This window comes from Sorex araneus, chromosome 5 (genome assembly GCF_027595985.1).
Source record: "Sorex araneus isolate mSorAra2 chromosome 5, mSorAra2.pri, whole genome shotgun sequence".
In the NCBI taxonomy this organism is placed as follows: domain Eukaryota; kingdom Metazoa; phylum Chordata; class Mammalia; order Eulipotyphla; family Soricidae; genus Sorex; species Sorex araneus.
The window spans coordinates 26,113,951-26,134,379 of NC_073306.1; the positions used below are offsets into that span (position 1 = coordinate 26,113,951).

Here is a 20,429-nt window from a genome sequence, read left to right on the forward strand (position 1 = left end):
TCCAGATTTTTCACATTTACTCTTTATTTAGTTAAGCCAAATAATAAAACAAATGTCCCAATAGTAAAACCACACACACACAGACACACACACACACACACACACACACACAACCAAGCAAAAGGATAATTAAAGACAAGCAGATTAAATTGATTTCCTGGCAAGGAATACTAGCTGAAAAAGAAACTTTCTCTGTGAATAAGTAGATTTTTGAAATCCCTAGATATGCTAAGACTTCAGGACCCTTGAATAATCCTGTGTCTCTCCAAAGTAATAAAATCAATGAACTTAATAACCTTTACCCTTCAGTAAAGCCCATTACTTTCTGTCCTGTGTATATACCATACTACTTTACATGCACAGTCATGTTCCTTGTGCTTCCCACCTTGTCTTTCTGTTCTTTTCATACTGGAAAACACTCACTAATAACAACTCTACTGTTGCAATGTCACTCATCATGCAATTACGCAGTCATTAGTAGAATTGCTTCTATGTCTACTCAATTTGAACAAAATAGGAATCATATCATAATCATTAACATATTTTAAATGGCTGATGACTTATCATAAAAATACTTTTTGATTTGAATGTTCTTTTCTTTTTCTTGGCCCTTTGATGGCTTACCATTAACTAGAATAACATATGATACCTTTACTGTAATGCATAAAGCTAAACAGTGTTGAGTGTAAAATACTTAATTATGCTTGGTGACGAATGTTCTATGGGGCATTGGACAGCAATAAGTACTTACAGATTTGGTGACTTTCCATCTATAGACAAGAGGGTAAAATAAATGCAAGAATGTCTGTGGTCATGTGAAATAAAGAAAGGAATAAATACTGAAGCATAAGGATTTTGGAAACAGTTCTCAGTGATCTTTCTCCCATTGCATTCCATATATTAAAAAACACTGCCAAATGAAGTGTTTATGTTTACTCAGTGCCAGAATTATTTAGAAACATTTTAAAACTAAACACTACAACACAATTCCTTTCTTAATACAGTTTCTTTGTTGAATTTTTCAAATCCTTGTGTTTCTGACAGGAGAGAATCCTCCCCTTTACCAATAATGTGTCCTTAATTAGATTCAATTATGATAAACAGGGAATTCAATTGATAGTTTGGGTAAAAATGTTCTGCCTAGTGTATAGCAGGATAATACAATGCATGCTGTTGTGTAAGATGCCTTTAAACATTCAACATCCAGAGATAAGTAATGATTACATTCCTTTTCTATTCCTAGCTGACTTTTAGTAGCAAAAAAAGCTCTTTCAGTCTTTGCCCAATGTCACTTATTACTGCCATTATAAATTGAAAACATTTTTCTGCCATAAAAATCCTTGTGATGAATTGTACCATAGGCATTAGAGTTTTTTCATCATTTTCTTTTTGATGAGCTGGCAAAATAAAGAGAATAAAATGGGGATAGTCTTTTCTTTTGGAGAAATCCAATCTCTGCAAATGACCCCCTTAAGACTCTCAATGACTGTTTGTATGGATTCTGATCTTAAAAAAATCACCCAACTCAGGGGCTTGAGTGTGTGTATTATCATGCTGTTAGTTTATTATTGAGCACTATTCTCTCTGAAAGTGATTTTGAGGATGACTTCATTAGCAGAACTACAAAAAGCTGTCTTTAAATGATTTGAACAAGGAAATTGAAATGGAATTTAGGACTTTTATTTAAAACAATGCTATCTTGGGCCCTTTTTCCAATGCATCATACCTTGTTACCTGAGTAGAGATTTACAGTTGATTGCCCACATCCTGTAATTTCTTTTGAAACGGAAGAAAGATAAGACTAAGATCCATTACAAATACTAAATGCCAGAAACTGTAAAAGGTCCTTTCTGTATCAAACCCTTAAAACAACTTTATAAGGAAATATGATGCTCAATTTATAGGGGAGCATTATAGGGTTGTGATGGGGGGGGATCACAGCTTTTGAGTAACTAGTATGATAAAACTGTTATTCTAAAATGACTCCTCAATTCTAATTCAACACCAACGCCCAAAGTAACATATTTGTTCTATAGTGTGCTATTTCACAAATATGATAGAAAGTAACAGATGAGAAGATTCTAACTAATTATAATAATAATTTTAGCAACACTGAGTGATTATTCTCTTGTATAATAAAAGCTGACATGATATATTTGACATTTGTGTGCTATCTAGGTGTATAGAGAGATGTAGGTTGTATTTAATCCCACACCCTTCCAGTGGTCTCCAAAAGCAGAAGGTCTCCAACTAACATTGCCTTTGTTCTCCGGCTGTTTTATCTTTTTACGTAAGATAGTAGTGTCTGAAACACTGTCTAATGCTGCATGATGTTGTCTAGTTATATGTCTGTCTTCCCATTAGACTATGAGTACTTGGAGTGCAGGAATCTAGTCTGATTAATTTCCATAGGTCCATAGACTGACCTGTAGAACATATAAAGTATATATTTATTAAGTGTATAGAAGTATATGCTTTAAAATACTTCTATATACTTCATATATGCTTCTGTGTACTTAATGAATGGCTGGGACAATGGATGAAGTATTTGAAAAATTTAAGAACATGAAAATTTATGAAATGGGTAAATCAAGTCAATAAAGATTGAGATTGAGCATTTTTAAAATGAGGTAGGAAATCAGATAAAAGAAAGGAGGGAGGGAGGAAGGAAGCAAGGAAGGAAGGAAAGAAGGAAGGACATAATATTTTCAGGAGGGAAATTAAGTCCCCAAAAGTAAAACAGCAGGTATCTAGAGGGGAAAAGTAGAGCTTGATTCATTTTGTGGGGAGATCTAGTGTAAAGTCAATGACTTTTGAGTTGAACCAACCTGAGTTCAAACCCTGGCTCTGCTGTAGCACTGTCTGTAGCACTGTCATCCCATTGTTCATCAATTTACTCAAGTGGGCACCAGTAACGTCTCCATTGTGAGACTTGTTGTTAATGTTTTTGGCATATCAAATACGCCTTGGGTAGCTTGCCAGGCTCTGCTGTGCGGGCAGGATACTCTCAGTAGCTTGCTGGGCTCTCCGAGAGGGATGGAGGAATTGAACCCGGGTTGTCCGCGTGCAAGGCAGATGCCCTATTCACTGTGCTATCGTTCCAGCTGACTCTACTAATATCACTGTCACTGTCATCCCGTCACTCATCGATTTGTTTGAGCGGGCACCAGTAACGTCTCTCATTGAGAGACTTATTTTTACTGTTTTTGGCATATAATCATTTTATTTGTTTAATCCATTCTAGGTATACCTATTTAAATAAGTTGTGGGGGCTTCCCAAACAGTGTTAGGGGCCAAGAGCCACACCCTGTAATACTCAATTATCAAGGCCAGAATGTTCAATACTCAAGCCAGCAATGCAGTGCTGCTTAAACCTGCAATGTGAGAAGCCAGCAGGGCGTTACTAGGCAGAGTTCTGGGAGTCATGTAGTGCTGAGGATCAAACTCGGATCCTGTGCCTACAAGGTATGCAACCCAGCCAATGAGATAGCTCTTCAGCCCCTGTTTTTTTTTAAAAAAAATGTAAGACAATATCTCCAGTTTTATTGGATATAATTTCAAACAAAATGCCTGCTTTAGTACCTGGCACTTGAAAGGTGTTCTGTTATGGTATATGTGTTTTCACTTCAAGAGGAAGTATAAAAGAGAACAAAGAGCCACATAATAACAATTAGAACACTTTTTCAGTAGAAATACTCAGCTGCTTAATAGTCGTATGACCTTGGATAAGTCTCTGAAATTTTTATATAAAATCAAGGTTTTCATATCTCTTATGTGTAGATAAGCAATTAATGTGAATATGAACACATAGTTTCTGATGTCGCTACCTCAGTATACTTTAGTCATACAAAAATCATCAATGATGTACATAATTCACAGCCTTCTTGCCATTTTAGTTTGTTTGTTTGCATTGAGTCACACCTGACTGCACTCAGGGCTTACCCCTGGCTCTGTGCTCAGGGTTCACTCCTAGTGGGATCAGAGACTATATGGGTGCCAGGGTTCGAACAAAGGTCAGATGCATGCAAGACAAACACCCTACCCACTGAGGTGTCTCTCCAGTCCCCATTGATAGTTTCTTTAAAAAATTTTTGAAATTTTCATTGGTTTACAGTATAGTAGAATTTCAGTGGTTTAGCTCAATCTCTCTGTGTACTGCTTCACCCACCATTAGAGTTTCACTGACATGGAATTATTTCTACCTGTGTTATCTTATTTAATACTCAATATTTTCTTTTTTAAAAAAAATTTGAATCACCATGTGAAAAGCTACAAAACTTTCAGGCTTAAGTCTCAGTCATACGATGATCAAACACCCATCCCTTCACCAGTGCACATGCTCCACCACCAAGAACCCCAGTATACCTCCCATCCCACCCCCACCCCCGCCTGTGTGGCTTATGATTTTCACTTTACTTTCTCTTTACTTTGATTACATTCAATATTTCAACAGAAAACTCACTATTATTATTTGGAATTTCCACCCAACAATCAGACCTGTCAAAAAGACATCATTTGATAATTTGTTTTCCATTGCTGAGAATGAAGAGCATATGAGGTCATGTGGTTGCTTTTGCAGCTGCACGGTTTTAGATTTCTGGTATTTTAGTAATTAAGCCCAGAGAAATTTCTGCCAGAAATCGCATCATTGCAAGCTTATACCTCTGTTTAGTGGGCCTTGTAAGATGGTGGTTGCCACACTGCCGCCAGAGAAAGGAAAGGCCAAGAGAGAAAAATCTTTCCCCTTCTGGGGCGGCATGGGGCCATAGCTTAGTTCACAGTCTAGAGGCATTTCTGCAAGAAGCTGCTGGGTGCTGCAAGTAGTTAGTTGGCCTCCAAGAACATGGGCATTTGTTCAGGAATGAAGGGGCCGCTCGTGTGTAGCAGCTCAGGATCACATCTGGCAATACTCAATGATTCTCACAGATTCAAGAGGTAGATGTTTTTTGGTCTACTTGTCAAAAGTTATACCTAATATTATGGGCTGTAAAAAATCACAATGGTGGCGCACGCAGGAAGGGAGACAATATGATGTGTGTCATGTCGTTCTGTTGTCAGCGGGCACTCGGGGCAGTTCTCTCTCGCACGCGCTGCTCGAGTTTGGTGTGCTCACGTTCCGTTTTCTCGAGCCTCTGTGTATGGAGCCGCTGTGTATGGACTGGATCCTGACAGCTCCTCCTTGTGCTCTGCTTCTGTGTGTGTGCCGCTGTGCTCTCTTCTATCTGTCTTTCTGTCTATCTCTCTGTCTCTGTCTCTGTAGTCTCTCCTCTGGTCTCTTCCGACCTCTCTATGTCTCTGCTTCTGTGTCTTCTCTGTTCTTCTCCCGTGTCCTCTCGTGTGTCTCTTTCTCTGTCTCTTCTGTCTTTTTCTTCTATCTCCTTTGTCTTCTTCTGTTTCTTCTATCTTCTTCTTCTTCTGTCTCTTTTCTGTCTCCCCTCAGTGCCCCCACTGTCTTAGTTTATATAGCAAATTACATAGGGCAGTAGCATAAAGGTGGGTTTAGCATTAACAAATCAACAGAGAAGGGTAAGACCATTTCTCGAGGAGATTAACAAAATCTCATCTAAGGAGATCCGCTTAAGGGTGGGAGCCAAACAAGGGTGTGTCAGGGTGTGAACTAAGTAATCTGCTTAACTAGTTATAGTTAATCTACTTCTAATATTTCTAGCAATGTCATTCTGTATGAGCACAGTAAGAGATATAGCAGACTTAAAGTTTGGTTCTTCCTGAGGACATCTCACTATATATTCCAGACCACAGTCCTCAGGCCAGGTTAGTCTTCCTAACCCCAGCAGGGTCCTAGTCTTGTCATTACTTTTGGATCATGACAGTGTTTGTCTATGACCATGCTCTCAACTTATAGTTGAGCATTGTGGCACTCTGGCCTGGTCCATTTCAATACCAGGGTAGCTCACAGCTTGCCCTGGGCCCATTCCGTCCCTCATCTGGACCCTGCTTTTGGGGTGCCAGGAACTAAGGGCAACTGAGTTAAGAAAGCAGATGCCCGGGAGTAAATATTATTGGAGTCAATCAGCTCCCAAGTCACAAAGCATATTATTAACTGTCTTCCTGTGTCCATACAGAAAGGCCATTGCTCTAAGGTAAACTAAGTTCCCTGTGGCAAGGCTAAAAGGACAAGCCCCAGGTTATCCTACAATGGGCTATATTTTGAATATTCTGAAACCACAAAGTGGACACTGCTCAGAAATCAGGAATGTGGTAAGGTCTTTATCACTTTAAGAAGCAAGTAGCAGAATGGCTGTGGGGAGTTTGAGGTGCGTGGGGTTAGTAATAGTATAGGGGGGAGGGCACTTGCCTTGATGAGGCTGACTCCAGTTAGATTCTTGACACCCTATAAGGCCCTGCTGTGCCCCACCAGGTGTGATCTCTGAGGCAAGAGTAAGCCCTGAGCAATGCTGGGTGTAGGATCAAAGCAAGCAAACAAACAAAAAAACACATGGCAGTAGGATCAGCTGAACCTTAAGAGCTGACCCAAAATCAAAAGTTCCAGTTCTGAAGTCTTTATTGTCTGCATCCTTCCAATTAACTGAAGTGTGACTCTCCTGCATGCGCCTTGCCCTAGGTGTGCCCTGCTTTCCACACAGTGCCTGTGCTCTTTTTGTTCTTTGATCTGCTGAAAATCTCTGATTTTACTGTGAACTGCTTTAGACCTTTACAATCACATCTGAAGTCTTGTTTACTAATATAATTGCAGCGCTTGAGCCTTGAGCATATTATTTTGGTAACTATTCCTTCACTCAGATCTCTGCACATAGTAACTACTCCATGAGTATTCAGTAAATTAGTCTAATTAAATAATATAAATAATATATGTAAGGATTTTGTAAACTTTAGACTGCTATTTATAGGAGGAATTCTAATATCACTTTTACTGAGTCACCCAATAAACACACTTATAACTCAATCTGCTAATGTTTAGGCCTCAAAAATCAAGCATTCAGGACAAAAGATGGCCACACAATAAGCCACAGATACATAGGCTGAGTAAGAAGAGAAACAGTGAGATCATTTATTTCCCCTTCTCTAAAACTCCATGGAAGATCTTATCTCTCATGTAATGAGATTAATCTGAGACTTATGAGATTAACCCCGGAATGTCACACAGAATACTGGGCCCATTATCCTATGTGAGAATTTTTTCCACACATGGGAAAAAAATGACATGATTTATATACATTCCATCTGTCATCTTAGCTGCTTCTTTAATGAATTAATTAGCTGTCTGTGTTTTGGTAATTATATTGGTTGTTGAACTGGTCAGTGCATCATAGGCTTCAATGGATTTTGAACGGGCTAGGTGGTGATGTAATAATGATTATGATAATAATAATAAAAACAACTAATATTAAGTAATAGCCAACTATATGCCTAATGACTTCCTAGATATATTAAGTAGAGTTTTTTATTCTCCAAACATCTTGCAAAGTGATGACAGCTCATTCTTCTATTCTGTAGAGTGATAAATTCAGAACTGAAACACAGGATGCTTAATTCTTGAATCTGTGATCTAAATCACTAGTTTTTTGTTGGTATTTGTTTGTTTTTTATGGAGGAGTCAATACCCTCCTCTCCTCAGGACTTACTCCTGGTTTTGTGCTCAGGAATCACTCCTGTCAGGCTACCCCCTTTATGGAGTGCCAGATATCAAATCTAGGTTGACCACATATAAAGCAAAGACCCTACCTGCTGTATTGTTACCATGGTCCCCAAATCACTAGTTTTATGATTAATGTAAAATTGAAGGAACAGAAAGTGGGATATTAATTAATTTGCTCCAGCCTGAACATTACTCCCCCCACCACAGTCTGTAACTTTCCATCCCCAAACAAGTCAGACCTTTGAGAGCCAAGCAAGCCTTTGCATAGGTAGCAATTGCAAGGCCTGAGTTATCCTGCATGACTTTGGGGAATAAGCCAGGACACACACAAAAAAACTGGGTACTGGCAGAAATCTTAACATCACAAACAAGACTTACTCTTGACTGTTCTGATAATGTGATAGAAAAACAGTGCCCAGCAATAAGCAGAAATTTTTATCCCCTGAATCACTGAACAAATTTTCTTTACGTTCTGCCTCATACCCATCTTCCTTCTTTTAAATGTACTAAAATAAGGGTATGGAAATGCACAATTATTGAGTTATGTTTGAAAGCATTTCTGATATATCAATTTCTAGTGATATCCTTAAACACCCCTATGAAATAGGTAGTATTATCATTCCCATTTTGGAGAAATTGAAGAGAAATAAAGTGTCCTAAATTATACAACTCATATGTTGATTGGCATTTTAACTCAGATTTGTAGTACTTAGTAGCATTCCATACCATACTCAGAAATGCTGTTGAATTAATGAATTAGAGAACAATTCCAAGTATCATTCACATATATCATGTTACTTGTTAGAATGGTTTAAGATACTGTCTTGATACTGTCATCATATTAGAATATTGTCACTGTAGCACTGTCATCCCCTTGTTCATCGATTTGCTTGAGTGGGCACCAGTAACGTCTCTGCTATGAGGATTGTTCTTACTGTTTTTGGCACATCGAATGTGGGGTCCTCCCTGTGGGCATCATCCTGTCCTGCAGGGAGGACCCTTCGTGGGGCTAAGGAGGGGACGCAACTGAATGAAGAGACGCAGAGCCAGAAGGAGGAGGAGAGAGAGAGTTAATTCTACTGCAGTTACAATACTTATACCTCTTGGTGGGAGGGTGTGGTATGCATGCTTGGACCCCCACAGGAACAATAGTAAAATGTTGATCAGGCATGGCCATTGGCTAGTGAGACAAGTGGTGAAATGATAAGATCACAGGAATCCCAAGCAGCCTCCTCTTGACTAGACGATAAGAGCCAAGCTCTGTAAGATGGCTCCCTACAATCGAATATGCCACAGGTAGCTTGCCATGCTCTATCGTGTAGGAGGGATACTTTTGGGAGCTTGCCAAGCTTTCCGAGAGAGACAGAGGAATCGAACTCTGGTCTGCTGCATGCAAGGCAAATGCCCTACCCACCTAAAAGTATTCAATTGTCTGTCTCCCTTCTGTTGAATCAGAAGCTATGCCCAAGAATATCTTAAAATGTCCTAGATTATTCTTATGTGAAAACAAGTTTGAGAATCACTCATTTAGGGAAGATTGAGATTTCTATGTTTATTGCAGTTAAATGACTCCTGTTCTCAGAAGAAATTGGATATAAGGCAGGAACTTGGGTGTCCTGAACACGAGTAGGTTAGTGCTGCTAGTCTGATTCTTTTCAGCTGAGTAACATTATAATTAGTTTGTCTGTCTTACCTTCTGACTCATGACATTTACTCAGTTCAGGCCTTGGCAAGGTGAATTCCTTCCCTCATGGATTAGAGCACTATCCATCATTTTCAGGAGGCTACTCTAGCGATTGACTTAGTTAGTTCTTACCAACCTTAGCCCTAAACTTTCTGTCACCTTTACCAACAAACAGTTCTTTGCTCTCCTTTGCTCTCTTTCAGAGAGTATCGGAGTCACTTGTGGTTCTTTTTATAGTTTTCTGTCTGTGACAAAGAAGGATACTGTGCAAATCAATTTCTTGGGTCAAGGAGAAAGTATTGATTCCGCTAACAGTGCTGATACTCCAAGAGAATCAGAAGGTAAGAAAGATAAAAAATGACTGGCATTTCATGATCTTGTTCTGCCACTTCCATGATCTATGTTCAGGAAACCATCTCCCAAGAATTTTTTCCTTCTCAAATTTTGTGGCTTTTATTTTCCTACCAATTTTTATCTTACCCCTCCTCTATGCTACTACAGTGTTCTGACCATTCCTCCAGAACTGTACATGGAGTAGGATCAGTAAAATGCATGAACACTTGGACATGCAAGCACACACTCTCCCACATATGCATATATAGAAGTCAGATTGGGATCTTGCTAAGGGTAGAGAATTATGAAATGTTGTATTCTCATGTTCCAATTTCTCACCTACCTTCCTGGTATAGAGCTGAAATCAATATGTGTAATTTATATATACTTGTTAAGATTGTTTTTTGAGGGAGTACATTTGAGCCACACATGGTGCTACTCATGCACTATTTCTGGTTCTGTGATCAGGAGTGACTCCTGAGGGTATTCATGTGCATGTCAGAGATGGAATCAGGGTCAGCCACATGCATCCATACTCGTTTCTCCCTTTCATACTTGAGATTATCTTGGATGATGCTTTCTTATAAAATGATTTATTCATCCTCATACCTTATTGTTTCTGATATTAGAGTATACACAATCACCCTTGTCACTTTCACCTCTTTTCTTTGTCTTGTACCACCATTATGTCTTCCATGAATTCTTGAAATAGCCACCTAACTGGTTATTCCTATTCTGTCCTGGCCTCTTTGACTCATATTCATATACACTTGATACCATTCTAATCTACAAAACAGATAAATCCTCTAACATTAAAGCCAGAGAATGACAGTCCCTCAAAAATCCTTTAATGACTTATAATCTTACTCAGAGAAATAAAACTAAAAATTTTATAATGTCTACAAGGTACTATGTGATCTTTCCTTTACCTTTAGCTTCTCTGAACCTGTCCTCTTTACAATCCTTTCCCTTGATCAATCTGTTTCTGCCACACTAACTGCATTGCTATTCAAGAAACTTTGACGCTCTTGAAGGCATTCCATGCTGCTCTCTTCCTCCTGCACAGTTCTGGCACCAAGTCATTTCTCATGTTGAGTTCTCGACCCAGGTATACATAACTGCTGCATTTGGAGATGTTCATTCCTTTGAGAGCAAATAGAATGTCAGGGACTAGTTTGTTTTTCACAAATATTGTCTTGGTGAGATTCAGCTGTAGACCGACCTTTCCACACTTGTGATCAAAGTCAGCCAGCATTTGTGCCTCTTGGCTAATGTTTGCACTGTTTGGCTAGGGCTCTGATGACTGTTTCAGTCTTAACAGAATCAAAAGCATTCTTTAAATCAATGAACATTAGACAGAGTGGCATCTTGAACTCTCAAGAAACTTCAGTGAGCTTGGTCACTGTGTGGATATGGTCGATCACACTGAATCCTTTTTGGGACCTGGCTTGCTCGCATGGTTGTCCTTCATCTAGTGTTCTGCCTATTCTATTCAGGATGACTCGAGTGAACAACTTGTAGATGACAGACAACAGGCAGATTGGGCGATAGTTGCCAATGTGGATGTCTCCCTTCTTGTACAACAGAACAGTCCTGCTGGCTTTCCACTGGGACGGAACCTTGCAATTGGACAGGTTGTGTGTGAAGCGCCGAGCCAGTGTATTGACAAGTACTGGTGGCAGATTCTTAAGGTGAATATGATGTGATCAATTTCATTGTGGAATTGTCCACTGGGAGACTCTCATGTCCAACATTTAAATTCGGCATCCTGGAACTTTGAGTTACCATGAATGGTCTTGGTCGACATGATGAACTCAGTCTCTCACACTGTTCATTCCATTCTAGGCAATGGATCCCAATGTGGAGTTCTTCGGGTGATCTTCTTGGTCCTATCTTGCATTGAAATCATGGGTAATGATCTTGTAGAAGGTGTGGTCTTCTTTCTAGAACTTCTCCAGCTCCATATAGAATTTCTCAATTTTTTCTTCATCATAGTTGGATGTTGGTGCGTAGATGACGAAGATCCGAACTGCCAGCAGTGAGCCACTTCTATTCAAGCATAATCATCCAATTTGGGTTGTTAGGCATTCGAATGAATCAATGTTCATGGCCAGGTTCGTGTTGACAAGGACACTGACACCACTGACGCCTCTATTGTTACATGTTCCAAGGAATAGTTCTTCTATGGTGTCGAAAATGGCGTGTTATGATTGATGCCTTCTCATCTCGGTCAGACCAATGATGTCATACTTGATCTTCTGAGCTTGCACCATCAGGTCCTTGATGGATGCTATCGATGCCAGCATACATGCATTGAAAATACAGACAGTCATTTTGATCTTTCTTCGTTCTGGTAGTCTAGTTTGTCCCTGAGATTTTATCAGTCTCTTCTTGCTCATCCTTCTTAATACTGCTGTATTGAGGGCTCTTTCAATATCAGGGGAATAAGGCCCATTGTTGATACTGTTTTTGGCATATAAAATACACCACGGGTAGCTTGCCAGGCTCTGCTGTGTGGGCAGGATACTTTCGGTAGTTTGTCGGGCTCTCAGAGAGGGATGGAGACTTTTAGGGTGGCTTCTAATCACAAGGATCATATATATATATAATTTATACATATAATTATATATATAATTTGTATACACGCACACATATATATGTATATGTTGTGTTCTCCTTGTTCCCATTTCTCACCTACCTTCCTGGTATACACCTGGAATCAATATGTGTAAATTATATATACTTGTTATGATTGTTTTTTGAGGGAGTACATTGAGCCACACATGGTGCTACTCAGGCACTATTTTCTAGTACATATATATATATGTACAGAGAGTCTCTTGCCCTCATGCCTGGCTATCTTCCCCAGGGCCCCTTGGAGGTGATGGGCTACAGCTTCCCTCCCCACTTCAAGCAGAGCTCCCAGTGGTTGAAGACCACCGGAACCTAGCTACAGTCATGCCCAAGGCCCCTCTCCACATGTTCGGACAGACCTCACACATGAAGGTACCAGCAGAGGAATAGGTGTGTGTAATTACATCAATGGCCAATATCCAGAGACTTAAAAGCAAGCTCCCAGAAGCGCGCGGCCAGCGCAATATCTTGTAGCATACTTCTCCCTCTGGGAGAAACTGGCAATCTTCTGAGAGTTTCCTGCCCTCATGGGACAGCCTTGCAAGCTTCCCATGGTGTATTCATATGCTAAATCCAGTAACAAGCTGGATCTCATTCCCCTGACCCTGGAAGAGTCTCCAGTGCAACATCGTTGGGAGGGTCAAGTTGAGAGAGACTTCTAAGATCTCAGGGAAAGGACGAATGGAGAGGTTACTGAGCCCGCTCGAGAAATCAACGATTAATGGGGATTTCGTGATTCGTGATATATAGTTTGTTGTTGTTGCCAGGGATAAAACCCAAGGATTCACCCATGTGCTGCATATATTTTTATGGAATAACTATTTTAATTTGTATTTGTTTAATCACATAATTGGTGTTATTGTTGGGGCAACTGAAAATATAAGAATTGGTGTTATATAATACATATTTAAGTATTATTATAATAATTACAGTGTAAAAAATTGGGAGAAAAGCAGTGTTTTCTTTAAAAAGCTCTCTGTACATTTTTTTGAAATTTTTTTATTAGAGAATCACTGTGATGTACAGTTGCAAACTTACGAACTTTTGTGTTTGCATTTCACTCATACAGTGATTGTTTACCCATCCCTCCACCAGTGCCTCCACCAATGATCCCAGTATCCCTCGCACCACCCCCACCCCATCCCCCACCACCCCACCCTGCCTCTGCAGCAGGGCATTCCCATTTGTGCTCGCTCTTTTTGGGTGTTGTAGTTTGCAATAGAGGTATTGAGTGGCCTTCAAGTTCAGTCTATAGTCTACTTTCAATGTGCTGAATATTTTTATTTACTATCTTCTATTTTAACATAGACTCCAAGAAGGAACATTATTTCATAAGCTTTGAAGTGTTAGTAACACCCAATTAAAGTTTATTTCTCAGTTATAGAACTCTTCACTCTGAGTGCTCCTACTCCAGAGAAATATTTCCTATATTTAGTGATTTGTGTGGTACCTTTGAAAAGAAAGTTTCTGTGGTGACTCTGTGAAAATTTTTCATATGGGACTTCTAACTATATAAAATAATTTATTCAAAAATATAAAAACTATAAAATTTTTAAGAATAACAACCAAAATCTAGTGATTTATTAAAGAATACTGAATAATAGCATGAAGAAAAGGTTGTTATGTATATTTTTATCATCTCATCATAAAAAGTGAAAATCAGAATGTCTAGGTACCATCCTCTTGCACTCTTTATTGTAAAATATGTAGTTCTAGCCTAATTTAATATTTTTCATCACATAAATAAATAGAAAACCTATTGTTACAATGTCATAACTCTAAGAATCTATTTATTTTGAAACTATACAGATGTTTTTGTCTTTACAGTTCCATACTACCATTAATTTAATGCAAGTTACAATCAGTGCTCTGGACACTGTGTTGTTCACATTAATTATGACTTCCAGGAAATCTTTCAAAGGTTGCTTTTATGATTTGTTGATGGTGGCCAAAAATTAACACCTTCCTCACATATGCAAGAAATAATGATTGATAATATTTTTCTTGGCAAGTTAACTAGCTCAGTTTTCTTAAGTGTAAAAATGTAAGTAAACCTAGGATCCCTATAACAGCAAAATTAATTACATGTAAATTAAAATCTAGGTCTGGTAGGTAAAAATGTCAATGCTTTAAAATATCTTAACAGACTATGTCTTAACAAGCTGAGAGAAGAGCTGGACTTCTTAAATAAAAGAAAAGATAAAATGAACTCTTATGATTCAAAACTTCTAACGAAATTCCTCCCATACAGAAAATCACAAGTCACAGACTAGCAGAAAATAGTTGTGAATTAATTATCAGTATATATCATTTATTATACACACTATAATATTTAAAAGACTACAGATCAAATATAAAAAAGAGGTATACCAACTGAAATATTGGCAAATAATTAAGAAACAAGTTGTTCACATTATTGTAGTTGAAGAGCATGTAGGTAATCTTCACCAGACATCAGAGTAAGATATATCAAAATCACAACTTTATATCATTTAAATTGACAACAATTGGAGCTACTTATAATTTCAAGTACTGATGAAGATGTGGAGTGATGGGAAACCATCCATTATTGTGAGGAGTGTAAACTGCTACAATCACTTTGTAAAGTAATGCAGCATTATTTGTTAAAGCTGAAGATGTTTGTAACCTACCAGCCAGCCATCCCATTCTTAGATAACACCATACATGTGCACAATAGTCATATTGGGGCAGGGGAGGTCACAGTTTATTTGCAATAACAGAAAATTGAAAACTGTGGGAGCACAGATACATTTGGCTAGGTAACATATATAATATACTATACATAAGTTGAAATGTATGTGCAAGAGCTACAACTATCAACATAACTAGGTTCCAAAGGTGTACTCTTAAGACAGAGCATAAGTAAAAGAAAAGAAGAAAATCATGCTGCAAATTGACAAGTGCAACATGATCGATTTATATATAGTTTAAAAGCGTACAAAAGACTGTCTGTTTTTCTTATTAGGTACAAGTATATGTATTAAGAGCCCTCTAAAAATAATGAACAATAAACACAAATTTTCAGATTATTGTTTACCTCTGTTATAAGAAGAGAAGGAACTTGGTTAAAACATGGGAGTTAGAACATATTTGTAGTGTTGTCTCTAAAAATATGAAGCATATGGCAAAGTGTTAGGAACTGATAAAGTTGTATGTCATTCATTATGTTAATCTCCCTACTTTTGATGCATTTAAAATCTTTAAGAATCAAATTTTAACAAAAGTTGAAACGAGGAAATATAGTCTATAAAGAATCAGTCTAAATTAGAATATGATGAAGGCCATCCCTTTGATCCCCTTGAAATTATTTTAATTGTCGAATTTATTGCATTGATCATTGCTTATTTACCTGTCTTCTATAATAGTTCTATAAGGGGAATTTTTTGTTTCTGTACCTTCAACCTAAGTCAGTTAGTTAAGCAGTGTTTGTTAGATTATATTGAACTAATGAATTAAACTCCCAGAAATTATTGCAGTCCTTTTCCTCTCTTTCTCTGGCTTCTTATTTCCTCTGAGCTCTTGACAACCTCCTGCTTTGGTTTATTTTTTATTTAAAAAATGTAAGAAAACTATGAGGGTGCCCTAAATATTTTTCTAAATTGCACTTACGATTGAAAGCCATTAACTGGTTGGTTGTAGTGTAACTTTTAAAATATAGTGGTTATCTGAAACAAAGCAATTTTGTCTGTTGCTATTAGCACTGAAGTGGTGGATATATTAGAACTTTTGGCAGTCTCTCCTAGAGATGGAATTGAATCACCTTGACTTTATAGGTAAACAGTTGGCCCTGCTGTGTACTGGACAACTAATGATGGCCAAGAACACCAATGTTTGTATCACATCCAAAGTACAGTTCTCTCAGAACAAACCAGGCTATGGATTCTTTAAGGAGGTCTTGCAGGCACATTCTCAACAGGAAGACAAGAGCAGGGATTAATTAACCTGAGAGATGGATGATATAGGCATATACAACAAGCTTAGGTCTGTGTGTTTTTTTTGTTGTTGTTGTTCTGTTTTGGTTTGGTTTTGTTTTGCTTTTGCGTCGTATTGCAAGAAAGTAGGGAAGGTCAGTGTCTTTTTCTTGTAAAGTTCTACCAGTCCCTCATATATCTTGAATGTTAACCCCCTATCAGATGAGTATTGGGTGAATAATTTTCCTATTCCACAGGAAGTTTTTGTATCTTTGACACTGTTTCTTTTGGGGTACAGAAGCTTCTTAGTTTAATGTAATCCCATTTGTTTATCTTTACTCCCACTTGCTTGGTCAGCGGTGTTTCATCCTTAAAGATGCTTTTAACTTCAAAGTCATGGAGGGTTCTGCCTACATTTTCCTCCATGTACCTTATGGATTCATGTCTGATATTGAGGTCTTTAATCCATTTTGATCTGACTTTTGTGCCTGGCATTAGACAAAGGTCAGAGTTCTTTTTCTTTTTTTGCAGGTAGTTATCCAGTTTTCCCAGCACCACTTGTTAAAGAGGCTTTCCTTGCTTCACCTCATATTTCTTGATCCCTTATCAAAGATTAAGTGATCATATATTTGAGGGTCTTCGTCAGGATACTGAATTTTATTAGGTTGGTCTGTAAGTTTGTCTTTATTCCAATACCATGCTGTTTTAATTACTACTGCTTTGTAGTACAGTTTGAAGCTGGTGAGGGTGAGGCCTCACATCTTATTTTTTCCAAGGATTGATTTAGCTGTTCATGGGGTGGAAAAACATTCAATTCCATCAAAAATATGGGCAGAAGAAATGAACATAAACTTCCTCAAGAAATTTGAATGGCCAAAAGCACATGAAAAAAAATGTTCTTTATTACTTATCATCAGGGAGATGAAAATTAAAATAACAATGAGATATTATCTCACACCACAGAGACTGGCACACATCCAAATGAAAAAGAACAAGTGCTGTCACAGACGCAGGAAGAAAGGGACTCTCATTCATTGTTGGTGGGAATGCTGACTGCTTCAGCCTTTTTGGAAAACAATATGGACATTCCTCAAAAAATTAGAAATTGAGCTCCCATTTGACCCACCAATACCACTTCTGGGAATACAATTTCCAAAAACATGAAGCAAAAACACCATCTGCACTTCTATGTTCATTGCAGCACTATTCACAATAGCCAGAATCTGGAAATAGCCTGAGTGCCCAAGAACAGATGACTGTATAAAGAAACTATTGTACATCTACACAATGGAATGCCGCACAGCTGTTAGGAAAAATGAAGTCATGAAATTTGCCTATAATTGGATGGACATGAAAAATATCATTCTAAGTGAAATGAGTCAGAAAGAGAAGGGCAGATATAGAATGATTGCATTCATATGTGGAATATTAAAAAAAATAATATGAGACTAATATCTAGGCCAGAAAAATAGAGCCAGGAGGAAAGGGACTTATTCATTAGGATTATTAGGGGTGTGGTATTGGGAACTACCACAAGTATGGGAGCAGGGTAGAGGCTATTTAAGATAGAGAAGGGTTCAGTATGGCAATAGTAATTTGAAATGATTACTCTGGACAAGATTGAGTGTTGAAAGTAGGTAAAGTTATATACATGATAACCTTTAAGTATCTGTATTGCAAACAATGATGCCAAAAGAAGGTGGAGGGAGGAAGGGAGAGAGTATGGAGAGAAGGAGGGAAAGAGAGAAAGAGAGAGATAGAGAAGAAAGAGGTGTCTGTCATAGAAGCAGGCTAGGGAAGAATGAATTGGGAGGTGATGGTAGGGAAACTGGGGACGTTGATGCTGGGAAATGTACAGTGGTGGAGGGATGGGTGTTGGAACATTGTATGACTGAAACCAAATCATTAACAGCTCTTTAATGCTCTATTTCATGGTGATTCCATTGAAAAAGAAAATAAAGTACCAGTGTCAAGTTAGACACCTGCCCTCAGTCTTCAGACCGGCAATGTCATAATAATAGAAGGTGATTAATGACTCCCAGCTCCCATGTATTTACCACATTGTTTATTATCTCCTATTTCTCCATCCCCTCCATCTTACTTATTAAGAATCCGAGTTGGGAAGATTAAAAGTTATTCTGAGTCATACAGCCAGGTTCAAGAACCAAAGTTCAAATGTGGGACTATCTACCTCTCTATTATTTCAGTTGTTCCAAGTTTTTAAAAAAATGGCTTAAAAGCTGTATAATAATATCCAGTAATGAAGATCTGATCCAAAATAGAAAACAGAAAGAAGAAATTTCCTTTCCTGACCATCACATTCATCAGATTACCTCTCTGAACACTATTCTTGAAAGAAATAAACAGATTTAGAAGGGCAAAACTTGTATCTAAAATTTTGCTGCAGCATCATCTACACAAAGTGATCTCTTAGCAAAACTGTGACTATAGCTTAAAATGAACACATGGCTTTCATATCCTTCTTAACTCAGACATTCGTCCATCAAGGCCAAGATAAAAGGGGAAAAAATGAGGAGTATTTCATTTGGTGAGGAGCTCTAGGAAATTTAGAAGAAAGGTAAAATTGTGCTTCAATTGTGATTATGGCTCTAGACTGGCTATGGAGCATGGGTAATACAGGCCTGTGAGAATACAATTCTCACTTCCATCCTTCATAGCTATATGTTTTTGTGCATGCCACTTAAGCATGCAGACCCCATTCTTTTTAGTGAAGGTATTAATAGTATTTATTATTAAGAAAATAAGTGCTAGATGCCACTTGCTGAATGCTTTTTTTTGTCTATCTTACATTATCCTCTTTGGTTTCTTTACATCAGATGTTGTTTTCTCCTCTAATAATATGACAACAAAATTTACAGATGTGATTATAATCCAGTTGGATAATATCCAAGTAAATGCTTGTAGACTATATTTCATCCAAAATTTATAAATGTCAAATGGCTTCTACCTAGGATTCAATTAATTTATAAGAGAATCTTACCTGGTACTAAGAACAGTTTTGCTTAGATCTTTTTTCTCAAAATTTTATTTTGTTAAAGTACTATGAGTTACAAAGTAATTCATAGTGGGTTTTTGACATACAATGTTCTATCACCAATACCACACCAATGTCAACTTCCCTCCACCAGTGTTCCCATGTTGCCTCTCCTCATTGCACACCTGTGTGTGTGCACGAACACACACACACACACCACCCCAGCCTGTCATCTTCAAAGGCATCTTTTACATTTGGTTGTAAAAATTTGGGTCTCAGTGATTTCAGTGATGTTGACCCTGTGGATTGAATATTTAGCTCTAGCATTCCTTAACACCACAGATATATCCAAATCCCCTTTGCCCCTTCTCATCTATCTCTTCTCCTTTCCCTTCAGAATTTTCCTTATCCTCCTTACTTTAGGGCTCTGGCTGATAGAGGCATCCCCCCTTTAAACCATGGCATTTCCCCATTCAGTTACTCTGAACATCACATATAAGTGGCGGGGACTTCTCTAAGGAAGACCAACAGATAGCCAAGAGGCACTTGAAAAAATGCTCACCATCTGTTATTATTAGGGAGATCCAAATCAAGACACCAATAAGATACCACATATCAGTGAGAATGGTGCACATCAAAAATACGAGAACAATCTGTCTTGGCAGGGATATGGTTAAAAAGGAACTCTCACCCACTGCTGGTGGGAATGTTGTCTGGTTCAACCACTATGGAAAACAGTAATGAGATTCTCTGTAAACTTAGAATTGAGCTACCATATGATCCAGCAATTCCACCTTTGTATATCTACTCCCAGGACAGACAGACATTCATTCAAAAGGAGATGTGCATGCCCTTATTCACTGAAGCACCCAGTACAAAGCTAAGATTTGGAATCAGCTCTAGGTGACCAACAATAGATCAGTAGATCAGTTTTGCTTAGATCTTGACAGGTTTTCAAGTACGCTGGAATTCAAGGTTGGACTCTAGTTCCAGGGACAGGAAAAGAGGTTGTCAGGAAAGGGAATTGAGTGAAAAATCAGGAAATTGAAACTTACTTCCAGCTGCGAATAGGGGACCAAGTACAGATAAAAGGGGGTGTGTGACCCATTGGATCTGACTTGTGTAGAAGCTCCTCAGCATGCTGCTGTGCAGAAAGACCAATTATTGAATTTCTCATAACTTTTCTCTCGAAGTGGCTTGATCTGTATTTCTATGCCCCTGCCCCTAATTTAA

At 38.2% G+C, this 20,429-nt stretch overlaps 1 protein-coding gene across 1 annotated transcript in view; it reads left to right on the forward strand.

Annotated features, from left to right (window-relative positions):
• The window catches only part of AGBL4 (AGBL carboxypeptidase 4), a 1,336,770-nt gene that overhangs the window by 884,258 nt on the left and 432,083 nt on the right, over window positions 1–20,429 (forward strand). The window lies entirely within an intron of this gene.